This window comes from Hyperolius riggenbachi, chromosome 3 (genome assembly GCF_040937935.1).
Source record: "Hyperolius riggenbachi isolate aHypRig1 chromosome 3, aHypRig1.pri, whole genome shotgun sequence".
Lineage (NCBI taxonomy): Eukaryota > Metazoa > Chordata > Amphibia > Anura > Hyperoliidae > Hyperolius > Hyperolius riggenbachi.
In genome coordinates this window covers 63,984,884-63,993,440 of record NC_090648.1, presented here as the reverse complement: position 1 = coordinate 63,993,440, position 8,557 = coordinate 63,984,884, and positions in this window count along the sequence as shown.

The following is an 8,557-nucleotide window of genomic DNA, read 5'->3' as shown; positions in this document are numbered from 1 at the left end:
ACAATATGTACCAGAGGGGAAGCCTGAGGGGGTCATGTTTGTACCATTGCCTTTCCGCTTGCAAATATTGCAGCTGTTCCATTCCCACAAGAATGCTGGCCATTCTGGGGCCACCAGAACTCAAGATCTCATTGCTAGATGTGCTTGGGGACAGTCATTGGCAACTGACTGCAAGGAGTATGTGAGGGAATGTGCAGTGTGTGCTAGGAGCAAACCCTCCCGTCAGGCACCTGTTGGAACATTGCAGCCTCTGCCAGTTCCGAGTGAACCATGGAACCATTTGTCCATGGATTTTGTGGGCGAGCTCCCCAGGTCTGAGGGCATGACGGTCATTTGGGTGGTAGTCGATCGATTCAGTAAGATGGCCCATTTTGTCCCCCTGAAAGGACTCCCCTTGGCCCAGGAATTGGCCGATCTCTTTATCCAGCATGTTTTCCGGCTGCATGGCATTCCGGAAAATATAGTGTCAGATCGGGGAGTCCAATTTGTTTCCAAGTTTTGGAGGGCATTCTGCCATCAGTTAGACATGGAGCTTTCTTTCTCATCAGGCTACCACCCACAGACCAATGGCCAGACCGAAAGAACGAGTCAGTCTCTGGAACAATTTCTGAGGTGTTATGTTGCAGATGCACAAACCGACTGGGTCAAATTTTTGCCGTTTGCAGAATTTGCACACAACAATCTGAAGAGTTCCTCCTCAGGATTTTCCCCATTACAGGTGGTGACGGCAAGGTTACCTAAGTTCACCCCATTGCCAGTGGCTTCTACTCCGTTTCCAGCACTGGAGAACTGGCAGAAGTCTTTGAAACAGATTTGGGAAATGGTTGAAAGAAATCTGGGGAGGGCTTTTCAGAACCAGAAAAAACAGGCTGACAAGAGACGTTCTATGGAATAAGAATTTCTTCCAGGAGACTTGGTCTGGGTGTCCACGCGACATTTGGCTCTAAAGCAACTGTCACCCAAGTTAGGTCCTAGATTTGTGGGTCCTTTTCCAGTAACCAGGAAAATCAATAATGTCACTTATGCTATTGATCTCCCTACCAGCATGCAAGGTGTGAGTTCATTTCATGTGTCCTTGCTCAAACCGACAGTGCATGTGGATTCCTCAACCCCCCCTGTGTTGATTAATGACCAACCTGAGTATGAAATTGAGAAGATTCTGGACTCACGGCTTGTGCAGAACTCTGTGCAGTATTTGGTTCACTGGAAGGGGTATGGCATAGAGGAAAGAACTTGGGTGCCAGACTGTCGTATGCACGCAGAGGAGTTGAAAAAGGAATTCCATAACTTGCATCCTGGGAAGCCGGGTAGGAGATGTCCGGAGTCCACTCCTCAGGGGGGGGGGGGGGGGTACTGTGAGAGAACGCAGAAAAGCCGCCGCGTGCACAGACAGCAAGGCAGCTGATTCAGCGTCCAACGCGGCGGTCTGCACGCGGAAGCGTGCATCTAGTGACATGACAGAACGCATGTACTGACAGCAAGGCGGCTGGTTCCGCGTCCAGCGCGGCGGTTTGCACGCAGCTGGTGTGGCTGGGCCTGTTAGTTCAAACAGGTTTAGGAATACGCGTGCGCGCGCTGAAAGGCAAAACTTTTATGATGGTCAAGGGGGGGATCAGCAGACCAGGCCGGTCAGCTGACCTCAGAGCTGGTAACCATTGGTTGATCACTTCAGGGTGGCGACAGTGAGCACTGCTCTATGTATGGTTACTGCTGGCCACCCTCAAATTGTCTGCCGTTGCGATCACTACGTGGAAGCACTCAGACCTTAGTCAGATCCAACAGTGTGTTTGAACCAGGAGGACCTGGGAATTCACACTGAGCCAGATTATTTGTGTTATTATTCTGTTATACTTCAGACTAGTTCCAGGGTGTAGAGACCACGGACCTCACACCCAAGACTAGGGAACTTGCGTTATCATTCTGTTATACATCAGACTAGTTCCAGGGTGTAGAGACCACGGACCTCACACCCAAGACTAGGCATTGTTTGATACTTGTTATGACCTGTTGCTTTTCTGACTATCCCTCTGCTTTCTGATTCGGTACCACGCATATCTGATATCACGTTGCCAAACCCTGCCTGTCTTGGATACCGAATCAGCCTTCTGTCTTTATACTTTATCTGTCTGTGTGTTGCCGACCTGGCTTGGCCGACCTCGAGAGCTATCTCTCTCCACTTAAGAGATAGTCTCCAAGACCAGTCAGTGACATCCACCTTCAGGTGTCACTCACTCTCTGGTCCTTCCTACCTTCAGCCTGACTCCACCCCTTGGAGAGTCTCAGGCTGCTGGAAGGTTTCTGTACTCTCCATAGCAGTGTATTCTGTACTGCTTAGGGTCATCTGTTCATCAGGTGGGTTGCTCAAAGTTATACTGTTACACCAAACACTCACTTTATATATCTAGACGTGTCCAGAGGTTAGCACTATCTGTATTATTGGTGATTCTGCAGATCATCCATAATCAGGTATAGATCTGTATTCTTGGTGATACTGCAGATCACCAATAATCAGATTCTCTCTGCGTGCTGACACAAACCGATCGTTACAGTTTGCTGGTGATTTAAAAGGTATTTTATTGGCAAGTTTAAAAATAACACTTAAAGAAAACCTGTCCTGAAAAAAAGTTCCCCTGGGGGGTACTCACCTCAGTAGGGGGAAGCCTCTGGACCCTATCGAGGCTTCCCCCGTCCTCCTGTGTCCCACGGCGGTCTCGCTGCAGCCCCCGGAACGCACAGGCGACAAATCCGACAGCCTGTGCAATATTTACCTTTTTGGGCTCCAGCGGGGGCGCTGTTGTGGCTCTTCTGACGGAGGTAGGTGAAAATAGCCGATCTCCGTCGGGTCCGCTCTACTGCGCAGGCGCAGGAGACTTACGCCTGCGCAGTAGAGCGGCCTGATGGAGATCGGCTATTTTCGCCTATCTCCGTGGGAAGAGCGGATACTGCGCCTGCGCTCGAGCCACGGAAGTAAATATTTACATCGCCGCCGCTCCGATAGGATTTTCTCCGCCGCTGTGAGTCCGGGGAGGACAGGGGAAGCCTCAATAGGGTCCGGGAGGCTTTCCCCACCCGAGGTGAGTACCCCCCAGAGGAGTTTTTTTCATTACAGATTTTCTTTAAGAGTAAACTCAGCAGAAGAAGTTCAAGCACGTCTGAAGTGAGAATAAAAGTAAAAAATAGATACATTCCTGAAGAGAAGGAAGGCTCTGGGTCCTATAGAGCCTTCCTGTTCCCCCGCAGGCGCCTCTGATTGAATCTCCCACCGCGGGAGACTTCGGTAATCTCTGGAAGCACTCGGGCTCCCAAAGACCGGCGACTCTGTACTGCACACGCGTGAGTGCACCAGAGAGGGCGATCGCGCGTGCGCAGTACAGAGCGACCTGTCTTCGGAAGCTGGAGAGCTTCCGAATACTGCCGAAGCCCAGGGGCGCCGCCAGCATACAAGCAAGCCAAGCCCCCGCTTGGGGCCTCACACTGCAGCGGGCCTCGCTCTGCGGCGGGCACCAGGCAGAGCGGCGTGGAGAGAGAAGTTCCCACTTACCTTCCTCGATCCTGACAGCTTCTATCTACTTCCTGTCCCGGCGTCTGTCGCTATGGTAACAGCGCCCCCTGTGATGACGTAACCGCATGTCATCACAGGGGAGCTCTTACCGGTGCGACGCGCGCTGGGAGAGGCTGAAGATAGAAGCTCTGTGCAGGATCCAGGCAGGTAAGTGGAAACTTATTTCTCCCCATCCTCTACTGGAGGCAAATACCTATCGCAACTATATGGGCTACCTACATGGGGGGGCCTATAGCTGGCTACCTATACTGCGGGCACCTATATCTGTCTCCACGTTGGGGGTGCATTTTACACCCTCGCCCCGGGTGCAATTTAGCCTAGAAACTGCTAGTATTTGGCTCCACCCACACCATGTTTTGGCCACACCCATTTTTCACCACTTGTTTTGAGGTGTGGCTATCCATTTTTTTTTTAGAAGCGGTGCGCTTCTTTCGTGAATGGGGGCCTCAAGTTATGGACTGCTTGGGGCCACCAAAACCTTAACTGCACCACTGCCGAAGCCAGCCCAACCCGGAAGAGAGCAGTTTACGACTGAACGGTGGTAGACTGCTAACAGGGAAGCCTGCGGGGGAATGCAGGAACCGTGAGAGGAATAGGAAGGCTTTATAGGACCCAGAGCCTTCCCTCTCCTTAGGTATCTGTTTTTATTCTCACTTCAGCCTCTCTACTAGTTGCATTTAAGCCACACAGTCTCTATTTTGCAGCAAGAGTGTCTTCCAGATCGTCACATAACTTGTTATTACTCGGACATTCCTAATATTGCAACAATGTTTCCTGTGCTATCACACCTCCTCTCACCACAGCGGTGAAGGTCCCAGCTATACACATTGTAGCATGATTTCTGCTGACAGTAACTACAGAGAAAACACACGCTGTACACAGCACACAATGTTCCCATGCAATCTGTAACTTGCAATACAGCTTTGAACAAGTATTTCTAAGTATCACGCTGTATTTGGCATTGAGAACAACATTTTGAATTTATAAACTTTTTTTTATAAAACTCTTAAAGCCATAAAACATCTTTACTTTTTAAGGCATTTAGAAGTACCGTAAATGCACATTTAAAGGGAATCTGGGGGCCCTCTTAGGGCTGGAACCCACAGGAGCGCTTTTGGCAGCGTTTTGGCAGCACTGCGATACGCTAGCAGTTTGCCAAAACGCTGGGCTAATGTTAATGGATGGGGCAACTTCCACAGGAGCGTTTGCGTTTCCCAGAAACGCAAACGCAGGACCTGCAGCATTTTGGGAGCGTTAGCGCTTCAATGTAAAGTATTGAAACGCTAGCAGAAACGCTCAGCAAAACCTAAACTGAGCGGTTTTGCTAGCGTTTTGCGGTTAAGCACACTGTAACAAAATGAAAAATAATTCACAGGACCATTCAGGATAAAAACGCAAAACGCAAAACGCTAGGCACCCGCTGGGGAAAAAAATACAATGTTGCAAAACACGACCAAAAACGCGCATGAATCCGCTTGCAAACCGCTCAGACAAAACGCTAGCGGTTGCGTTTTGCGTTTGCGGTTTTCAGTGGGTTCCAGGCCTTACACTGTGACGCTGCTGTAAGCAATTTTACCATAAGAGTCTGCTAAGTCAGTGAAGGTAGTTAAAGTAGTTAAATTGCTGCTTACCCACTGCAAAGTCATCCATCCATCCTGTGTATCTCTTGCGCTCCAAGTGTCATCCTGCGTTCACAGTGATTAAATAGAAAGCAGCAGCACAGCTTACCTAATTAGCAGTGATCAGAGACATCTCATCTCCCTTATGGCCCTTTTCCACTAGCGCGTTTGCGCTGGCCGAATCGTAAAGTCGCAAACCGCTAGCGATTTTACAATCGCTACGGTTTGCTTTTTAACATAGGAATCGCGGTAGGTCATTTCCACTACCGCGATTCGTTTTTGACAGGAAAGCGAAGCGGAGCGATATTTGCCGCGATTTTGCTATGCAGTGCATAGCATAGCAAAATCGCGGCCGCAAACGTCGGGAAATCGCCGGTAATTGCGATTCAGCAATCGCTAGCGTTCAGCGTGAACGCTAGCGACTGCTAGTGGAAAAGGGCCCTTATGGCTCCCATAGTGCTGGACTCTGTTGATCGCGTCATCAGCAGAAGCCAGAACCAAATTGGAGAGAGAGAAGAGGTCTCTGATCACTGCTAGATTAGGTGAGCCGCGCAGCTTATACTTATAGCAGTGGCTGGATATTGTACTGGTTAAGGGCTTTGCCTTTGAAATGGGAGAGCAGGGTGTGAATCTTGGCTAGGGTCAGTACCTATTCAGTAAGAAGACCTTGTGCAAGACTTCCTTAAAGGATAACTATCGCGAAAAAAGTAGGCAGTTAAAAAATGTGACAGATGACAGGTTTTGGGCCAGTCTATCTTTTTAAGGGGGATTCTCAGGGCTTTCTTTGTTTTCAACAGCATTTCCTGAACAACAGTTGCAAAATATAACTGACATAATAGTGTGCAAGTGATTAGGGAGGCCGGCTGGTATCTTGCTATTTTGGCAGTTAAACTGCTGTTCAGGAAATGCTGTTGAAAACAAAGAAAGCCCTGAGAATCCTTCTTAAAAAGATGGACTGGCCCAAAACCTGTCATCTGTCACATTTTTTAACTGCCTACTTTTTTCGCGATAGTGGTCCTTTAAACTGCAGGGTTGCACCTTTAGTGGCTGCAGCTCTTGAGCGCTTTGAGTCCAATAGGAGAAAAGCACTATACAAAAGTTATGATTATTATTATACACGGGGGAATGGAGGAAAATATGGCGGGAGCAGAGGAGACATGGGGACAATACAGGAAGTCCCAGCGGGTCATATTAGCAGAGGTTCGCATGTTAGGGACTCCCTGTATTTGGAATATAAGACGCAGTGAAGTTTTCTGCACATTTTTTTTCTTGGGGGGGGGGGGGGGGGGGGCATGTCATATGCCAGAAAATACGGAATCCCCAGGCAGCAGTGGTGAGAGGCAGCTTGAGGTGAAACCGTAACCAATAGTTGAACTTCATCCCAATCAGTAGCTGTAACCCCCTTTCTCATGAGAAATCTTTACCTTTTCACAAACAGATCATCAGGGGGCTCTGTATGGCTGATATTGTAGTGAAACCCCTCCTACAGTGTGATGTCAGGACCATGGTTCTGACATCACACTGTGGGAAATAACAGCTGTTTATAGCTGTTTCCAACTGCTAAAAAAAGCAAGCAGCATCTCCTTCCACTGACATCACCTGCCAGCAGTTAAAAGTCACCATGTGATAAATGTCAGAATGTAAATCAGGGGGAGGAAAGATTTTACAATGAGCAAACACTGACTAAATCATTTATACATAATTATTGTAAAAATGAAGCACTTTTTTTGACATTATTTTCACTGGAGTTCCGCTTTATAGTGGCTTATTCTGTACCGCTCACTGTGTAGATGGGCCCTAAAGCCTTGTGCACATGAGATGGTCCTCGGCTGAGGCAGCCTCTGTGGCAAATGCATGTTTACAGTGCCCCCTTATACCCCCTCGATGCATTGGAGAGCGATCAGATGGCTCTCTCTGGCAGAGTCTCTCAGCCGAGAGTAGACCAAGGTCATTGTGCTCCTAATCACCCCGCCCACTCTGTGCTGCTTCGTCTTACCATGGGCCTTCCTCCCCTTCCACTGCAACAGAATGTGTCACTAGCCTGCAGGCTAATGACGTGGCTATACAGAACCCCACCTTCAAAAAAAGCACTCAAAACTCACTTCTTCAAGGAGGCCTTCCTCAACGTAACACTGCCCTAACCCTCTCTGCCAAGAACTTCTTGATGCATCCCCTCCTTTCGTGTCACCAACCCCTCCCTCTAGATTGTAAGCCTTTGGCAAGGCCCTCTCCCCTTGTGTATCATACATGACTGTGTGCACTTTACCCAGAATTATGGAACTTGTATTATTTGGACAATCACTCCAGTGTATGATCTGGTATCTTATTACTATCTGCATTGTGTTGTGTATGTTATTGCTTATTACCTGTATTGTTGTATCTATTGTCTATTACTTGTATTGTGCCGTCACCCCTGTTATCATTGTCTGTAATCCTATTTATTGTACAGCCTTGCGTAATATGTTGGCGCTATATAAATCCAATAAATAATAATAAAATAATAACTCAGCCCCAAACTATCACGCGAGGGATCGAGCCCCTATACCTGCTGGGCAACAGTCCTTGTATGTAAAGTGAACCTGAAGGGGAAAAAAGTGCTCCAAATGGGTTATTCCCTCAGTAGAGGGCAGGCTTTGGATAATCCAGCGACTTTCCCCATCCCCCTTGCCTCCTTCAATTCAGCGCTAGGGCCCCCCGCCCCCCCCCCCAAAACCTCTTCCGCAAGGGCTTGTTGAAGAGTGTGCACAAGCACAGCCTTGCTGTGCGGTAGCACATAGCCGATCGGATGGGAGCGTGGCCGCGAACTTCCAGAGGGTCCAGCGCTGGATCACTAGTCTTGAGGAGGATGGAGGAAGCCTCTAGAGGGACCCAGAAGCTTCCCTCGACTGAGGTATCGGACTTTTGCTTTTTTAAAGTAAATGGAAACCATTGAACAGAAAAAAGTAAGATACTTACCCAACGAGAGAGAAGGCTCCTAATGAGCCTTCCCTCTCCTCTCCCGGTTCCCTCGGTGCAGCTTAAAGAGGAACTCCAGCCTAAACAAACATACTGTCATTAAGTTACATTAGTTATGTTAATTAAAATAGATAGGTAATATAATCTCTTACTCACCCTGTTTTAAAAGAACAGGCAAATGTTTTTGATTTCATGGGGGCAGCCATCTTTTTGGTTGAAAGGAGGTGACAGGGAGCATGAGACACAGTTTCAACTGTCCTGTGTGCTGATCACCCTTTCCAGTTGCTAGGCAACGTGAATAACAACATAGGAAATCCCATTATGCTTTGCACAGCATCAGGGAAAAAAGCCCGGGCAGTTTTCTTTGATGGGTGGAGCTTAGCTAAAAATGCAGCAAAAAATTAGGCTTGGGTAAGATGCT